The sequence below is a fragment of the Dendrobates tinctorius genome, unplaced genomic scaffold, assembly GCF_039654945.1.
Source record: "Dendrobates tinctorius isolate UK_male_01 unplaced genomic scaffold, ASM3965494v1 ptg000082l, whole genome shotgun sequence".
NCBI classification, from domain to species: domain Eukaryota; kingdom Metazoa; phylum Chordata; class Amphibia; order Anura; family Dendrobatidae; genus Dendrobates; species Dendrobates tinctorius.
This window is the reverse complement of record NW_027361750.1, coordinates 11032361-11051802: the sequence shown is the minus strand read 5'-3', so window position 1 is coordinate 11051802 and position 19442 is coordinate 11032361. Positions and strand designations below refer to the sequence as shown.

The window sequence follows — 19442 nt, the reverse complement described above, 5'->3', positions numbered from 1 at the left end:
CCACTGGTGAATGAGATGTTGGGAACGCAGCCTCAGTGACTAGCAGTGACGTCACTGAGGCTGCGTTCCCAGCCGGCCTAAACTGCGGTGACCTCTGGACCATAGGAAAATGCCAGTGGTAATGTGACCTAGTAGCACCCCCCGTTTTTAGCCTGTTGGGGCGAGTATCCACGGCACCTTCCTAGGCTATTAATATCAGCCCGTAGCTGTCTTCATAGCCTTTGCTGGTTATTAATTATAGGGGGACCCCCACATCATTTTTTCCCTCTACTGGTTACGAGAATTGCACGGGAGCTCATGCCATTTTTTTCTGAAAAATAATCATGTATTAATTAAATACATGTACAGTAAGCTGCACACACACTGTACTAATTATATTTGTCACTGACATGTACAGGGTGGGCCATTTTTATGGATACACCTAAATAAAATGGGAATGGTTGGTGATATCAACTTCCTGCTTGTGGAACATTAGTATATGGGAGGGGGGAAGCTTTTCAAGACGGGTGGTGACCATGGTGGCCATTTTGAAGTTGGCCATTTTGCATCCAACTTTATTTTTTCCAATGGAAGAGGGTCATGTGACACATCAAACTTATTGAGAATTTTGCAAGAAAAACAATGGTGTGCTTGGTTTTAACGTAACTTTATTCTATCATGAGTTATTTTATTTTGGTGTATCCATATGAATGGCCCACCCTGTATATATCTATCTATTGTATTTGTAGTTACTGTATATAATCCATCTCTTCTATCCTGTCGGCTCCTGCTGTGATTTTACACTACCGTGGCTGCTGAATTACCAGCTCTTCTTCTATCTATCTATGTAATATAAATACATATACAGCTCTGGAAAAAATTAAGAGACCACTTTCAAATGTTCAGTTTGTCTGTTTTCTCTCTTTTTAGGTATATTTTTTTAGTAAAATGTAAATTGTTCTTTTATTCTACAAACTTCTGACAACACGTCTCCAAATTTCCAAGCAATAAATTTAGTTTTTTTTCTGAAAAGGAGAAATGGTCAAAATAAAAAAAAAAAAACAGTCTTTCACACTGCTTCTGGTGCATACAAAAATGTAAGCAGTTCTTCTTTGTTTGATGGCTTGTGACTATCCATCATCCTCTTGATTACATTCCTGAGGCTTTCAATGGGGCTCAGGTCTGGAGAATGGGCTGCCCAGGGATTTGATTAGATGGTCTCTTAATTTTTGCAAGAGCTGTATGTGTGTGTGTGTGTCACTAACGTGTGTGTATATATATATATATATATATATATATATATATATACACACAGTATATATATATATATTTATTTATTTATTCTATGTGTATATATCTATTCTATCTATTCTATTCCATCCTGTCAGTGTGATTTTACTGTAGCCTCTATGAATTGCTGGCCTTTCTAATGCGATCAGTGTGTAAAAATCGGACAGCACTCACATGGACCGAGTGCTGTGTGATTTTTTTTCTCGCACCCATTGACTTCTATTGTGGGATGCAATCTGATTTTAGATTACAATCGCAGTATACTGTGATTTTTTTCCAGTCTGATCATGATCCGAGCTGGAAAAAAACCTCAGATGAAGACACAATCATAGAATAACATTGGTCCGATTTCAATCTTATTTTTTATCGGATTGCATTAGTCCAATTTCATCGCAAGTGGGAATGAGCTCTTAGGCCATGTGCACACATTGAGTATTTGGTGAGTTTTTTACCCCAGTATTTGTTAGCCAAAACCAGGAGTGGAACGGTCAGAGGAAAAGTATAATAGAAATATTTGCACCACTTCTGCATTTTTCACCCACTCCTGGTTTTGGCTTACAAATACTGGGGTAAAAAACTCACCAAATACTGAGTGTCTGCATGTGGCCTTACTGAGCATAAGTGTCCATTAGAAGAGGACACACTAGCTGGATATTCTGAGAGGGAATTAAAAGAATTACAGAAGGCATCATAGCAAATATTTAAATACAATGTCTACACAGAACATTTTTAAAATGATTTTAATTGAAAGTACATAATGTTTTGTAGTAAATGATGCCATTTTACCAATGTTATCTTTCGCACAATTTATTCATTTTTAAACATTCATGGAATGGACTTATATTAGATACAACTGTTTTTAATGGCATCTTGAAGCCTATATAGTGTATCTTATCTCCTTCAAATGTATCTTGAGGTCAGCAGAATAGGATATAGAATAACAATGTTTAAAAGAAACTGCTGTTATAACATAATATGGACTCTGTTACATTATTAAAAATACAGATGGCTTGATACATCTGACCACCACTGAATAAAGTGTGTTGCGTATAGTGCCAAGGATTATAAGATGTTTTTTGTTACATAATATGGTCTGTTAGAAAAATAAAGTTCAGAGTCCAGGCTAAAAAAAATTACCCATATATTATAAAAAGAGAGTAAAACTTTGATTTTGTTTTGGAAAAGCAATCATCTCCTCTTTAGGCTACTAAACTGTAGATGAAAGGGTTCCACAGATGTAATTACTTTTCTTTGCCAAAAGTAAATTTAAGCATCTGGATCATCATCACAATGGGAATATAGATTTTATCATAGAAATCCAGAAAATTGACCCCTAAGGCTGGTTTCACTTTTGCGCTTTATAGCGCAGCAACGGCCTGCGCACGGCCGCCGCTAAGCCCCGCCCCCTGCCGGCTCCCTGCCCGCCCCTTCCGGTCTTCGCCGCCTACTAGCGCACATGGACGCTTGCGATCTGCGCACCCTATCTTTAGCATAGGGTGCACAGATCGTGCGCTGGCCGTGCGCTAGCAGGATTTTGCCGTGCGCTGCGCACTTTTGAAGGTGTGCCGTGCGCGCCGAAATGCAACATGCTGCGTTCAGCGCACACGGGCGCACCTTCAAAGGTGCGCAGCTCACGGCAAAATCCTGCTAGCGCACGGCCAGCGCACGATCTGCGCACCCTATGCTAAAGATAGGGTGCACAGATCGCAAGCGTCCATGTGCGCTTGTAGGCGGCGATGACCGGAAGGGGCGGGCAGGGAGCCGGCGGGGGGGGCTTAGCGGCGGCCGTGCGCAGGCCGTCGCTGCGTGATAAAGCGCAAATGTGAAACCGGCCTAAGAACTATTGATAACAGCAATGATGCATTTTTTTTAAATGTCAGGCCATCTTTGTGTAGAAGGGCTGCACTTTCCAAAGCTAGCTATAAGAAATCTAATTGATGATTGGCACTCCACTGTAGATGGTGGTGCATGTGGAAATAGATAATGTAAAATCAAATAACTCCCGAAACTCTCATATATTTTCAATCTTGATTCTTTTATTCATAACTTCAACGCATTTCAGCTGCTGTTGTAAGCTCTGGATAAGCTGAAACGCGTCCAGAATCTGAATGAAAGAATCACGATTAAAAATTTATGTAAGTGCAGAGAGTTATTCGATACTACAAAGCTAGCTACAAACAGGAGATACAGTAGCATGTAAAAATTTGGGCACCTCTGGTCAAAATTACTGTTATTGTGAACAGAAAAGCAAGTTGAAGATAAAATGTTCTCTAAAAGGCCTAAAGTTTACACATTTATTTTGTATTTTATAGAAAAAAATAGATATATTTTCATCTTTTACATTTTAAAAATTATAAAAAGAAAAATTGGCCCATGTAAAGTTTGGGCACAATGCTTGGTTAGTACCAAGTAGCACTCCCTTTTGAAAGTAGCACAACTTGTAAACGCTTTTTGTAGCAAGCCAAGATTTTTTAAATTCTTGTTTGAGGGATTTTCATCCATTCTTGCTTGGAAAATTCTTCCAGTTCTGTAAGATTCCTGGGTTGTCTTGCATGCACTGCTATTTTGAGGACTAGCCACAGATTTTCAATGATGTTTAGATCAGGGGACTGTGAGGGCCATTGTGGAACCTTCAGCTTGTGCCTTTTGAGGTAGTCTACAGTAGATTTTGATGTGTGTTTCAGTTCATTATACATTTGTGAAACCATCTTTTACAAAAATCCTTTGGTAGTTTTCAGATTTCATGATGCCTTGAGCACAGTTAAGGGACCCAGTGCCAGAGGCAGCAAAACAACCCCAAAACATCTTTGAATCTCCACCATATTTGACTGTAGGTACTGTGTTTTTTTTTCTTTGTAGGCCTCATTTTATTTTCAGTTAACAGTACAATAATGTGGTTTACCAAAAAGCTCTATCTTGTTCTCATTTGACCACAAGACCCTTTCCCAGAAGGTTTTTGGTTTATGTACATTTTGGCAAACAGCGGTCTAGCTTTCTTATCTCTGTGTCAGCAGTGGGGTCTTCCTGGGTCTCCTGTCATAGCGTTTAATGTCATTCAAATGTTGCATCAGAAGTATGTAAAAAAAATGTAAACAAGCTTGATGCATCTTGGAAACAAGTCCTGTGGACTGATGAGGTCAAAATAGAACTCTCTGGCCATAATGATCATAAGTACCGTATATACTCGTGTATAAGCCGACCCGTGTATAAGCCGACCCACCTAATTTTGCCACAAAAAACTGGGAAAACTTATTGACTCGTGTATAAGTCGAGGGTGGAATCCATAGACTATGCTCCCATATGCTGCTCCATAGTTTATGCCCCCATATGCTGCTCCATATAATATGCCCCCATTTGCTGCTTCAAAGATTAGGCCCCCCATATGCTGCCCCATAGAATATGCCCCATATGCTGTTCCATAGATTATGCCCCCATATGCTGCTCCATAGAATATGCCCCCATATGCTGCCCAAAAAAATGCCATACTCACCTCTCCTAGGTCCATCGCCACTGTCTGCCGCTTCTTGTGTCAGTGACTGTTCAGCCAGCAGAGGGGCGATGAACACTAACCACGTCACCGTGCACCCGCTGCCTAAACGTCACTGACACAGGATTCAGCAGAGACAGCGATGAGCAGCGATGGACCAGAGGACAGGTGAATATCGCTATACTCACCCATCCTGTCGTGTGGTCTCTGCAGCCTCACTTCTCAACCTCACTTTGGAGCAAGTTCAGAAAAGAGCGACCAGAATGGTGACCGATCTGCAAACCCTGTCTTATGAGGAAAGGTTGCAGGATTTGGGAATGTTTAGTTTGCAAAAGAGAAGACTGAGAGGAGACTTAATAGCTGTCTACAAATATCTAAAGGGCTGTCACATTGTAGAAGGATCAACTTTATTCTCATTTGCACAAGGAAAGACTAGAAGCAATGGGATGAAACTGAACGGGAGGAGACAGATTAGATATTAGAAAAAACTTTTTGACAGTTAGAGTGATCAATGAGTGGAACAGGCTGCCACGAGAAATGGTGAGTTCTCCTTCAATGGAAGTCTTCAAACAGAGGCTGGACAGACATCTGACTGGGATGATTTAGCGAATCCTGCTTTGAGCAGGGGGTTGGTCCAGATGGCCCAGGAGGTCCCTTCCAACTCTATGATTCTATGATTCTCCACTGTCTCCCTTCCTGTCTTCAGCGGTCACGTGGTACCACTCATTACACTAATGAATATGCACATATTCATGAATATAATGAGCGGTACCACATGACCGCTGAAGACAGGAAGGGAGACAGTGGAGAAGCAAGGCTGCAGAGACCGCAGTAGGACAGGTAAGTATGATCTCTGACACCCAGCTCCCCCTCCCCCACCGACCCCCAGGTATACGACCCGTGTATAAGCCGAGAGGGGGACTTTCAGCCCAAAAAAATGGGCTAAAAATCTCGGCTTATACATGAGTATATACGGTATGTGTGGCAAAAAAGAACACAGAATTTCAAGAAAAGAACATCTCGACAAACATTAACCCCTTCCCAACCCATGACGGCTGCGTAGGCATCATGAAAACTTGTGCCAATACGACCCATGATGCCTACGTAGGCGTCAAGGTATAAATCACCCTCCTGTGGGTCGGGTGACTGGGGTCACTGAAAGGTTAACCGACCCGCAGACACAGGAGGCTTAGTGCTTCACCCCAGGGTGGGTTGCTTCACCCCCCATGGCTACGATTGCTCTGATTGGCTGTTGAAAGTGAAACAGCCAATCAGAGCGATAGTAATATTTCATCAATAAAATTTGATGAAATATTACAATCCAGCCATGGCCGATGCTGAAATAGCATCGGGCATGGCTGGAGACACAGATCTGACCCCCCCACATCAGCCCCCGCCACCGAGTGACAGCGGCGATCTGTCGCCGCTGTAATCATCTGCTCCCCCTCCCCTTCCCTCCGCTCTCCCACCTTCTGATCACCCCTCTCCCCTCCCCTGGTAGCCTCCGAGTCCTGCTGTTGCTCCCAGTGTCCTGCCATCCCGGATCATGGGCGCCGCCATCTTCCAAAATGGAGGGCGCATGAGCAGTGCGCCCGTCAAATCTGCCAAATGGCAGATTCCATTCATTCATTTTGATCACTGTGATAGATCCTATCACAGTGATCAAATAAAAAAGTAGTAAATAACCCCCCCTTATCACCCCCATAGGTTGGGACAAATAATAAAATATTTTTATTTTTCTATTAAGGTTAGGGTTAGAATTAGGGTTAAAATTAGGGTCAGGGTTAGAATTAGGGTTAGGGTTGGAATTAGGGTTAGGGTTAGAATTAGGGTTAGGGTTGGAATTAAGGTTAGGGTTGGAATTAGGGTTGGGGTTGGAATTAGGGTAAGGGTTGGAATTAGGGTTAATATTAGGGTTAGGGGTGTGTTGGGGTTAGGGTTGGGATTAGGGTTAGACTTGTGGTTAGGGTTATGGTTAGGGTTGGGATTAGGGTTAGGTGTGTGTTGGGGTTAGGGTTATGGTTAGGGTTGGGATTAGGGTTAGGGATGTGTTGGGGTTAGGGTTGTGGTTAGGGGGTTAGGGTTGGAGCTAGAATTGAGGGGTTTCCACTGTTTAGGCACATCAAGGGGGTCTCCAAATGCGACATGGCACCACCATTGATTCCAGCCAATTTTGCGTTCAAAAATTCAAACTTTGCTCCCTCCCTTCCAAGCCCTGACGTGTGCCCAAACAGTGGTTTAGCCCAATATATGGGGTATCAGCGTACTCAGGAGAAATTGGACAACAACTTTGGGGTCTAAATTCTCCTATTACCCTTGGGAAAATAAAATATTGGGGGCTAAAAATTATTTTTGTGGAAAAAAAGTGATTTTTTATTTTCACGGCTCTGCTTTATAAACTTCTGTGAAGCACTTGGAGGTTAAAGTGCTCACCACACATCTAGATAAGTTCCTTGGGAGGTCTAGTGTCCAAAATGGGGTCATTTGTGGGAGTTTCTACTGTTTAGGCACATCAGGGCTTTGCAAACATAACGACGCCCACAGACCATTCCATCAAAGTCGGCATTTCAAAATGTCACTACTTCCCTTCAGAGCCCCGACATGTGCCCAAACAGTGGTCCCCCACCACATATGGGGTACCAGCATACTCAGGACAAACCGGACAACAACTTTTGGGGTCCAATTTATCCTGTTACCCTTGTGAAAATAAAAAATTGTGGGCTAAGAAATCATTTTTTGAGGGAAAAAATGATTTTTTATTTTCACAGCTCTGTGTTATAAATTTCTGTGAAGCACCTGGGGGTTCAAAGTGCTCATTATGCATCTAATTCATCTAGATAAGTTCCTTAGGGGGTCTAGTTTCCAAAATGGGGTCATTTGTGGAGGAGCTCCAAAGTTTAGGCACACAGGGGCCCTACAAACACACCATGGTGTCCGCTAACAATTGGAGCTAATTTTCCATTCAAAAAGTCAAATGACGCTCCTTCTCTTCTGAGCCCTGCCGTGCACCCAAACAGTGGTTCCCCCCACATATGGGGCACCAGCGTACTCAGGACAAACTGGACAACAACTTTTGGGGTCAAATTTCTCCTGTTACCCTTGGGAAAATAAAAAATAGTGGGCTAAAAAATCATTTTTGAGGAAAAAAATGATTATTTATTTTCATGGCTCTGCGATTATAAACTTCTGTGAAGCACTTGGGGGTTCAAAGTGCCCACTACACATCTAGATAAGCTCCTGGGGGGTCTAGTTTCCAAAATGGGCACTCCTTCCCTACCGGGTCTTGCCATGCACCCAAACAGTGGTTTATGACCACATATGAGGTATTGGTGTACTCAGAAGAAATTGACCAACAAATTTTAAGATCCATTTTATCCTGTTGCCCATGTGAAAATGAAAAAACTGAGGCTAAAAGAAAATTTTTGTGTAAAAAAAGTAATTTGTGAAGCACCTGGGGGTTCAAAGTGCTCACTATGCATCTAGATAAGTTCCTTGGGAGGTCTAGTTTCCAAAGTGGGGACACTTGTGGGGGAGCTCCAATGTTTAGGCACACAGGGGCTCTCCAAACGCGACATGGCAACCGCTAAATATTCCACCATATTTTCCATTCAAAAAGTCAAATGGTGCTTCTTCCCTTCTGAGCCCTGCCGTGCACCCAAATAGTAGTTTATGACCACATATGAGGTATCTGTGTACTCAGGAGAAATTGTCCAACAAACTTTAGGATCCATTGTATCCTGTTGCCAATGTGAAAATGAAAAAATTGATGCTAAAAGAAAATTTTTGTTGGAAAAATTACAATGTCCATTTTTTCCTTCCACGTTGCTTTAGTTCCTGTGAAGCACCTGAAGGGTTAATAATCTTCTTGAATGTAGTTTTGAGAAGCTTGAGGGGTGCAGTTTTTAGAAAAGTGTCACTTTTGGGTATTTTCTGCCATATAGACCCATCAAAGTGACTTCAAATGTGAGGTGGTCCCTAAAAAAATGGTTTTGTAAATCTTGTTGTATAAATGAGAAATCCCTGGTCAACTTTTAACCCTTATAACTTCCTAACAAAAAAATTTGGTTCCAAAATTGTGCTGATGTAAAGTAGACATGTAGGAAATGTTATTTATTAACTATTTTGTGTCACATAACTCTCTGGTTAACAGAATAAAAATTCAAAATTTAAAAATTGCAAAATTTTCAAAATTTTCACCAAATTTAATTTTTTTTCACAAATAAACACAAAAATTATCGACCGAAATTTACCACTAACATGAAGCCCGATATGTCACGAAAAAACAGTCTCAGAATCGCTAGGATCCGTTGAAGCGTTCCTGAGTTATTACCTCATAAAGGGACACTGGTCAGAATTGCAAAAAATGGCCAGGTCATTAAGGTCAAAATAGGCTTGGTCATGAAGGGGTTAAGCATGGGGGTGGATCAATCCTGCTTTGAAGTTGTGTTGCAGCCAATGGCACAGGAAAAATTTCACGGGTAGACGGAAGAATGGATTCAATGAAATTTCAACAAATTCTTGATGCGGACATAACACCATCTGCAAAGAAGCTGAAGTTGAAAAGAGGATGACTTCTACAAATGGACAATGATCCTAAACACACAGCAAAATCCACAATAGACTACTTCAAAAGGCGCAAGCTGAAGGTTTTACAATGGCCCTCACAGTCTCCTGATCTGATCATTGAAAATCTGTGGCTAGACCTCAAAATAGCAGTGTATGCAAGACGACCCAGGAATCTCACAGAACTGGAAGAATTTTCCAAGGAAGAATGGATGAAAATCTCTCAAACAAGAATTAAAGAAAACTCTTGGCTCGCTACAAAAAGCGTTTACAAGCTGTGATAGGGAGTTCTACTGGGTACTAACCATGCAGGGTGCCCAAACTTTTGCATGGGCCCATTTTTCTTTTTATAATTTTTAAAATGTAAAAGATGAAAATATATATTTTTTTCTATAAAATACAAAATAAATGTGTCATCTTTAACTTTAGGCCTTTTAGAGATCATTTCATCTTCAACTTGCTTAACTGTTCACAATAACAGTAATTGTGACCAGGGGTGCCCAAACTTTTACCTGCTACTGTATCTCTTTTTTGTAGTTAGCTTTGTAGCATCGAATAACTCCCAGCACTCACATACATTCTGAATAGTGATTTTTTTTATTCAGAATCTGGACACGCTTCATCTTGATGAGGTGAATCCTAGGCATTATCTTAGTCACTATAATGCCACAGGAGAAGGATTAGATATTGCAGGCTGTTTCCACTAATAGGCTGGTTATTGAAAAACTATCAGCAAGCATATGGTATATACACCTCCATATGGATATATACCTCTGATACAGTTAATGCGAAGTCCACGAATACCCAAGACATGCTCGCTGCCACCAGCAATAATTTTTTATACAGGCTGACTGGAGGCCTGGTTCTGGTAGCACATGGCTTCGGGGTGCAGGTTACAGAACAAAACTATTAAATTTTACATTTAAGTAAAAAGCAATAGGCAGTGTTTATGAAAAAAAATATACAAATGATTTTACAAAGGGGACAAAGCAACACAACATATACAGTTGCATAAAATAAAACTTAACAAAAGTACCTCATGGATGACAGAGATGATTCAGTTTAGCGAAGGACAGCACTTCAATTGGAAGCATTCGGTGAACAGGATTCATGCATACACCAATGTGTGTCTCTACAGGAACACAGATCATAATTTGTCTGGATCTTTTATCAGCACCTGAGTTACACGCACCATCCCACCACCTTCATGATCTCACGTGGACCGGGTGGTGTGTTGTTTTCAGCCCTTCAAGATTTTATGAAATTCCAAAACTTATGTAATATCTTCAATCCTGATGATCGCAAAACTTTGAGATCGCCGTCATATTTTTTATCAGTATTTTACCATTACCCAAAGACCAAAGACGCCATGGCTGTTGTCAGTGATCTTCCCAGTATTGATTTGTGGCTTATAGGCAGGGGTTACAGTTATGAGAAAATATGCATCTTCTTCCCTGATTCCTCCTGAAGTTGAACATGTATGTGCCATCACTATTGGATCTATACATGCCCCAATATTCATAATTTTCTTTTAGAGACCTCAAGTCTGGGGGGAACAGTAACTACTTCCACTACTCTGTCTATGTGTAAACATATGTACCCTTGTTATCCAACCTTCTAAAAAGACCTTTCCTGCCTTAATTACCTCTCCAAACTATATACCTTTTGTCTGCACAAAATAAACAATCCTAGTTGGCACTGCTGGGGTCTTGAACTTCAAAAAGAAGCTGTCTACATGTAAATTAAGATTGTTACTATCCAGCTATACCTAATTTCCTGCTTATTTATGCCCATTGTACCTGTCTTTTCTCTCTTTTTGCTACTGCCATTCTGTGTGAGAGGAGGAGGGGGGGGGGGTGAATGTCCCTCTCACTAGTGACTTTAGAGATTTTAATATTTTCTGTGACACCCAGTATTTAATTAAAATATTTTTCATTACTTTGGTAATTGTTACTGTATGACTATAGTATATATTCTGTGCAGAGGTATATACAGTATAAATGTTTTGAGAAACAAAGAATATTCATCAATTGGTATTATCATACTGCTTCATTATAGAATGTGTTTGGTGTAATACATGATGCAGTTTTGTCCAAGATTTGTTTCAAGTATTTGATGCTTCGCTGTATTACCAGGCACAGCCTGTAGACAAGAGTGGTGCTGTTTATAGAAAAATAAGCTGGCCATTTTTTTTTTCTAATCCTTGAAAAAGTTTTTTAAATTGGATGAGTCAAGTGTGATCTAAAGATAAAATAATTTTAACATTTATGTTTTCAGGCGATCACATAGCTCTATGTAGATAGATTATTTTGTCTTATTTATTGACCACATAATTTGCCTAGACAAGTTATCTCTGAAATGCTTTTTTTTTTTTTTTTTTTGCTTTTGTAATGTCTCATTTTTTATTTGGTAAAGGTGAAATCTGTTATGGAAAAATTCACATTGAAGAAAATTGAATTTAACATAACAGACAGCGGTGGAATATTTACATAGCAATCATTGTTAAAACTGACAATACTGGTTGACTCTGCGTAATGAGTAATTATGAGGATATTAAATAGCACTTATGAATTAAGTACATATCTCTACGGCATTACTTGGGAGCTGAATTGTTGAGACGACTTGTGAGTTAACTGATTCATTCTGAAAAGTTTAATTACTATGATAATGCATGCTAATATAATGTCGCACATTTTCTATTAGAATAGTTTTCTGGTAGTTTTGTACCAGTTCACCTCTTAATTTATTTTGAATCCTATCATTGTAAATTGATTTGGTATTTTTTACTGCATGATGTCTAATTTAGCAATTAATTGTGATGACATGGATGCATCTGTGTTAGGAATCTTTAATTAATTAAGCTATTATTTCTTCCTAGTTAATCTCTTTTATGTCTGATCAAATATTTCAGACCTCGACTCCACAAGATCTATTACGCATGGTGCTAAAATTATTCTTTTTTATTTTTAACTTTGACTTATTTGCTAAATTGCTTTGTTCCAATAAAAAGCACAGGTTACAAACTTTGGATAGATCTGGATACACTATAATGCACAAGTGACATTGAAAATAATATTACTTTACATAAATTAGGTAGTAATAGCTAGGGAGAAAAACAATAAAGGGAACCTGACAACTGATTCATGCTACCCGAATCATACCCACAAGTATTATAAATCAGAATAAAACTGTGTATGGTTTACTCTCAAATGGCGCGGCGTTCCAGAGAAAACATACTTTGAAAACCTGAACCCTAACCCCAGACTGACAGGTCTCTGTGTGTATACTGTGGCAGACACAGATGGAAAATGCCCATTTGCAAGAACAGTATATGGGCTCCTCTGTGTTTGTGGCCGGACCCGTTTGCTGATTTGGAGGTGCAAATGGGCTTCATTACCTTTTGGGCCAATGTACAGTTGTACACATTACACCAGTGATATGTGGGCCCCAATGTATAGAGAAAGACCTATCATTTGATATGCTCAAGGTGGGGATGAGTAGTCAGCGATCTGCTTCAGATAAGTCAGCTGAGACACATAGGCCACAATTCATTACATGCTAGTGTGGTGCCCTTGAGGCTCAGTCGCCACAGACGGACTGCACCTTCTCCTAAGGTGTAGTGCCCCACCATCCAGGTAAGGTGGGAACTCCTTTCCACGCTCCAACACTCGCACCCCACACAACAGGGTAGTTCTGCACAACCACATTGCGGCTCAGTGCTTAGAGAGTAGCAGAGCACCTTTGGTGGTTCTCTGCTTGGAACACTGGATGTGCTGGGAGGTGGGTGGAGTTTAGATATATAAAAGAGTGGGAAAGTGTAGGATTAGGGGTTCAGTCTGGCAGAAGGTCAGGTGGGTAAGAAGTCACTCAGACAGGAGTGAGGATCCTTGGAAGAAGGGATGGAGGAAGGAGTGCTGCAGCTGCCTCAGTGATCTGAGCCAGCTGGCACGGGAACGGGAAAGAAGGAGAAAGACATAGAACTGCAACTTAAGCTTCCATAAGAGAGAGAAAGATCAGTACCGAACGAAGGAGTAGGAGAACAGAGGGGACGTGGGTTGGAAGAGGAACCCTGCCTATAGGTTCTCAGCGCAAGGCCGGGCCCGGTCCCCGAGGTTGTATGGACACTTATGGTTCTGCAGCAGACACTGGTGGAGTAGTTGGCTGTAAATGCACTACTCCCATCTAAGACTTGGGCCACAACAGCAACACGGATAGAGATCCGGGACTCAGGAGAAGGGAGTGCCCGAAGCAGGCTACAGCTGTCTGCCATACGAGTAGAGTTCTTGGGAACATCTGACAGGAGGAACTCCAGGGTACCACGGTACTGGAGATCTTCACACTTTAAGGCGCAATAGAGGAGTCGTTCAGGAAAGGTACATGTTGGTGGAGTGTTGGAGAGGAGCTTTCCATCTGGCCTGGAGGTTGGCTGAGTCCCTGACCCGGAGGACATGGCCCAGAGGCAGGCACCCTTGTGTACCGCAGACTGTGCGTAAAGCTTTGGAACTGCAAGCCTCGGTGTCCTCCATTCATTCTTGCGCCAACCCGCTCAGCACCGCTACATCTGGGTACCATCTTTTACACTGCCTTCGCCTTTCCACAACCATTACAACTACACTGCCCTGGGACATGAGCCCTGCCTGTGGAGGGCTATACCATCACAGCTGCACCCTACCATCAGTCCCAGCGGATCTGCATACAGCGTCGGCTTAACACCTCCCTTGCCGAGCACCACAGGTGGCGTCACAAACTATTCCATTCCATTAACTACATTCCCCCATTACTTGGGCGCCCAGGGCCACGGACCGGGTCACCGCTGCTGTGACACATACCCCTGATACCGGCCCGGTACCGAGTACCCCACAGCCCTGGGAGGGCGACCCAACTTGGCGTCACGAACAGGATGACGAGACCCGATGCCATCGGGTTCTGAGTGCCTGAGATTTGTTGGACTTTGAACTTTTGAAAATGTGCAGAAGACCCAATTTAATAGACTGTGACATGAATATTAAAAATGGCCGCTGGCGCGGAGAAGAAGGGCGTGAAGAGATAGGAGGTCCTAGGAAAAGACCGCGAAGAGTCTTGGGCCTCCCCTGCCTGAATTATTATGTGACAGCTACATGGCCCACCCCCCGAGGGGTTCGTATACTGGCTTGGTATGGAGGCGATGGTAGAAGACACCGCCCCCGGAAGGAGGGGCAGAAGAAGTCAGTGGCGGGAAAGGGGCCGAGGCAGGAAGAAGAACGCCAGAACGCCATTTTGGAGAGTGAGGGAAGGAGGCCTGTAGAGCGCGCGGAGGTTAAGATGGATCTCCCCGGCGCCATGGCTGAAGGCTTCGACCTCGTCTCTGAGATGAGCCGCCAGCAACTAGAAGATGACATCGCCCAGTTGACGTGCCGTCTGCGACTGAGGCAGGAGGTCTTATGGAGGTTGAGCAGGCCGCACACCCAGGAGGGACCTACACCACCGGCGCCTCTGGCCCTGGTACCTGCACCAACAGTACCTGCCACCGCTGCACCGGACTGTCCCCAGGCAGCGCCGGTGTACACCTCCATGCTGTCCATCCAGTTGGTCGCGGCCGGCCCGGAGGAGACCCCGGGAGCCGAGGCCATGCTCTCGCCTGGACCTGACGCGGCTGCGCAGGTCCCATCGGAGGCCCCTGCGGACCCGAAGCCATCATCAGTTCCGCTACCGCCAGCACCCGGACCCGCCATTCCGGTGGATATCCCTGCAGCGGCCCACCATCTCAGGCCTGTACCGGAGCTGGAGCACCGCCAGGAGGTCCGAGGTATGACTGCAGCCCCTGCACCTGGGAAGGCCCTGGGGTGTATGCCCGTAGTAGCGGCAGGACAGGTCGTGCTGGACCTTGTCTGCGACCGGGATGCTAGTCCCAAGGGGGAGACAGCTGAACCCCTAACGGTGGTGCCGCGGGCCCCAGTGGGTGAGAGCAGGTCCCAGGAGGAGGAAAAGAAGACAGAGGCCTATTGTCGAGCTACCATCCGGCAACTGGCAGCTGAGCACCGGGAGAGGGAGCAGCACCGGCTAGCAGTATTAGGCCCAGATCTGGATGGGAAAGAGAAGGCCCACGCAGGTCGCTACGGTCCTCGGGACTCGGCTGGATGGGGACAGCCTAAGCCAAAGTTACGGAAAACAACAGGCTTCACCCCACTAGAGGAGGAATATTTGAGGGCAGTAAATGCCTTCTTTACATCTGGTAGCGATACCCAATCAGCTTCCAGAACCCCAGGAGAGGACCAGCATTAGTGAACTACAGTAACTCTCGTGAACCAGGAGGGTTTGTTTAGCACTGTTGTGACTTTTTGTTTGCTCATCATGGTTTAATTTTTGGTTTCCCAAAGTTGCCCTGTTTGATTGGCAGCGTTCTTCAAAGTGAACTAGCGATCATGAACTTGGAGTGATCCAAAAACTCTTACTTGTAAATAGTTGCACCTCTTTAGGTGCCCTCTCTTGGTTTTACATAAGGACACCTTGCAAAGATGATGTCAAGATTTTACATCAGGACACTTTTCGAAAATGATGTCTACCTCAAAGGACACTGCAAGAGATCCCGGTTGGGAGCGGTGTCCAGCACTTACAAGAATATTTGTTGTTGAAAGTTTTAATGCAAAGTATTTTTGATAATGATGTATCTTATAAGAGTATTAGTAACTAGGATCTATACATGCAACACAGTTCCACTCCAGGCCAGCAGGGGGAGCTCTGAACCGGAATTCAGGGGAGGAGTGCTCTCTGAGGGCCAAGAGGAAGGAGTGGGCAGTTAGTAAATGGCTTTTATATAGAGTGAGAAATGTTTTGATATGAGAAGATTTAAATAAAGAGTTGAAAATGTGAATGGTGAACCAGGTATCACAGGTGTCACTTGAAAGAGAATAGAAAATGTACACTTGAAAGAGAAAGGGAACGTGTACTAGAGAAGGAAAGCTGAATAATACTGGAGTGATAGTGAGTCACAGATAATAGCACTTAGAATTGCGTAAAATATGCAAATTTGCACTTTATGACTTGAAGTTTAGATAGTTAATTAAGAATTGTTTGTAACGTTCAAGAAACAATGCCTCCTATATTAGGAAGTTTAGTATAAGAAATGTTTATGCAGCATTATAAAATTTTGTATGTTCCTGTACTGTCAACTTTGTCTTCTTGCAGCCCGCGGACGTGCTGTGTTTAACGGGGGGGTATGTGGTGCCCCAGAGGCTCAGTCGCCACAGAGGTACTGCACCTTCTCCTAAGGTGTAGTGCCCCACAATCCAGGTAAGGTGGGAACTCCTTTCCACGCTCCAACACTCGCACCCCACACAACAGGGTAGTTCTGCACAACCACATTGCGGCTCAGTGCTTAGAGAGTAGCAGAGCACCTTTGGTGGTTCCCTGCTTGGAACACTGGATGTGCTGGGAGGTGGGTGGAGTTTAGATATATAAAAGAGTGGGAAAGTGTAGGATTAGGGGTTCAGTCTGGCAGAAGGTCAGGCGGGTAAGAAGTCACTCAGACAGGAGTGAGGATCCTTGGAAGAAGGGATGGAGGAAGGAGTGCTGCAGCTGCCTCAGTGATCTGAGCCAGCTGGCACGGGAAAGGGAAAGAAGGAGAAAGACGTAGAACTGCAACCTAAGCTTCCCTAAGAAAGAGGAAGATCACTACGGAACAAAGGAGTAGGAGAACAGAGAGGACGTGGGTTGGAAGAGGAACCCTGCCTATAGGTTCTCAGCGTAAGGCCGGGGCCCGGTCCCCGAGGTTGTATGGACACTTATGGTTCTGCAGCAGACACCGGTGGAGTAGTTGGCTGTAAATGCACTACTCCCATCTAAGACTTGGGGCACAACAGCAAAACGGATAGAGAGCCGGGACTCAGGAGAAGGGAGTCCCCGAAGCAGGCTACAGCTGTCTGCCCTACGAGTAGAGTTCTTGGGAACATCTGACAGGAGGAACTCCAGGGTACCACGGTACTGGAGATCTTCACACTTTAAGGCGCAATAGAGGAGTCGTTCAAGAAAGGTACATGTTGGTGGAGTGTTGTAGAGGAGCTTTCCATCTGGCCTGGAGGTTGGCTGAGTCCCTGACCCGGAGGACACGGCCCGGAGGCAGGCACCCTTGTGTACCACAGACTGTGAGTAAAGCTTTGGAACTGCAAGCCTCGGTGTCCTCCATTCATTCTTGCGCCAACCCGCTCAGCACCGCTACATCTGGATACCATCTTTTACACTGCCTGCGCCTTTCCACAACCATTACAACTACACTGCCCTGGGACATGAGCCCTGCCTGTGGAGGGCTATACCATCACAGCTGCACCCTACCATCAGTCCCAGCGGATCTGCATGCAGCGTCGGCTTAACACCTCCCTTGCCGAGCACCACAGGTGGCATCACAAACTATTCCATTCCATTAACTACATTCCCCCATTACTTGGGCGCCCAGGGCCACGGACCTGCTCACCGCTGCTGTGACACATTCCCCTGACACCAGCCCGGTACCGAGTACCCCACAGCCCTGGGAGGGCGACCCACTAGTCTTAATGAAGGGGCGTGATGGATTAAGAGGTGCTTGATTGATCAACACCACTTCACGAATCAGGTGCATCTTATCAGTGGTATGCTCCTTCATGCAACTTGGCAGAAATGTTACTTCAGTTAGGGAACTGGAGTAAGATTTCTGATGTAAGATACTCTGCACATGGTCATGAATTAGATGGGTGGGGAGATTGCCCACATCACACATCATGCTCATGCTTCACCCACTTTGCAGAGCTGGCCGCATCTGTCATGAAAACATCAAAAGTTACAACATTTATGTGCAAACAATTTGTGACTTTACAAAGTTTTTTTTACTCTAGTTTTCCATTTCAGTCAGATTTTCAAATTAGGTTTTCTCTGAAATGCTGCATTTTAGAAATTAGGTTTTCTCTGAAATGCTGCGTTTTAGAGAACAAACAAAAAAGTGGTTTGGTACCATGTTAGCCAGTAGAAAAAAATATATAAAGTGCTCTCAGTGAGAGAAACAAAATAGGAATCTTGTGGGTATGATACCTTTTAATGGCTAACAAATAATAGTGAATGTTGTTACAAAGCGAACAAAGAGAACAAACATATACTGTAGAGCGGTAAAAAGAATCTGAGAATCTGAATCATGCTGCCTGAGGTTTGGGCGGCATGAATCAGATGACAGGTTCCTGTTTTATAGTTCAATCGGTGGAATGCCTTTGATTTTTTTTATTCTAGCCTCTTAAGCTCAACTAGTGCTAGAGGAAATATTCTAGTTTGCCTTGGAATAGTGTTTCCTTATCGGCGATGATGATCTAATATAATAATTGCCAGTTGCGACTTCCGGCCCCTGTCCCCGAATCCCATAAGGCACAGCGGCAGTGTCACTTGTGCAGGCACAGTTCGTGGTTTGCGGCCATGAACTGCGCCTGCGAAAATGACATACACGTCTCCGGTATTCCCATGCATGCCCAGTAACAGCCGCATCATTACTGCGCCTGCGCAAGTGACATTCACACCACCGCTATTCTTGCACATGCGCAGTAACAGCCACAATTGTGTGCTCTACCCGCGCATGCGCCGTATCGACGTGGCTGTTACTGCGCCTGCGTGGGGAATGTCTAAATTTCAACGCACTCACGATCGGGCCTATTTCTAGTCATTAATAATTATAATTAATTTATTTATATATCTAGCTAATATATTGCCCAATTGTTTTTCAATTAGAAAAGCAACACACAGACAAAAATAATAAAATCAAGTGATTGTCAAATAATAACACATAATTATATTGTCACACTGGCACAATGTTGAAATGTTTTGTTGGCCCACTGCATTGAACAGTGCAGAATTCTGTGCTTTTACTATAAAGTTAAAGGGAATCTGTCACCGTGATTCTGCTACACAATTTGATAGTTTTTATAATATCTCTTTTTTTATCACAAAAAGAGTATTACTAGAGGACTTCACTTGGGGAGAGACCCCAATTCCAGTGATGTGTCACTTACTTAGCTGGGTGTAGTTAGTTTAAATTAAAATATGTTTTCTTTGCTGGCTATCTAGCAGTTCTCTGAATGCTGAGTTCTGCCATCACTGATTGGCAGATTTATGCATACACTATGCATAGGCATAA

The 19442-nt window shown here is 43.5% G+C and overlaps 1 protein-coding gene across 2 annotated transcripts in view; it reads left to right on the top strand.

The window, feature by feature from the left end:
- Window positions 1-19442, top strand: part of DNAJC5B (DnaJ heat shock protein family (Hsp40) member C5 beta) — a 219325-nt gene that overhangs the window by 138624 nt on the left and 61259 nt on the right. The window lies entirely within an intron of this gene.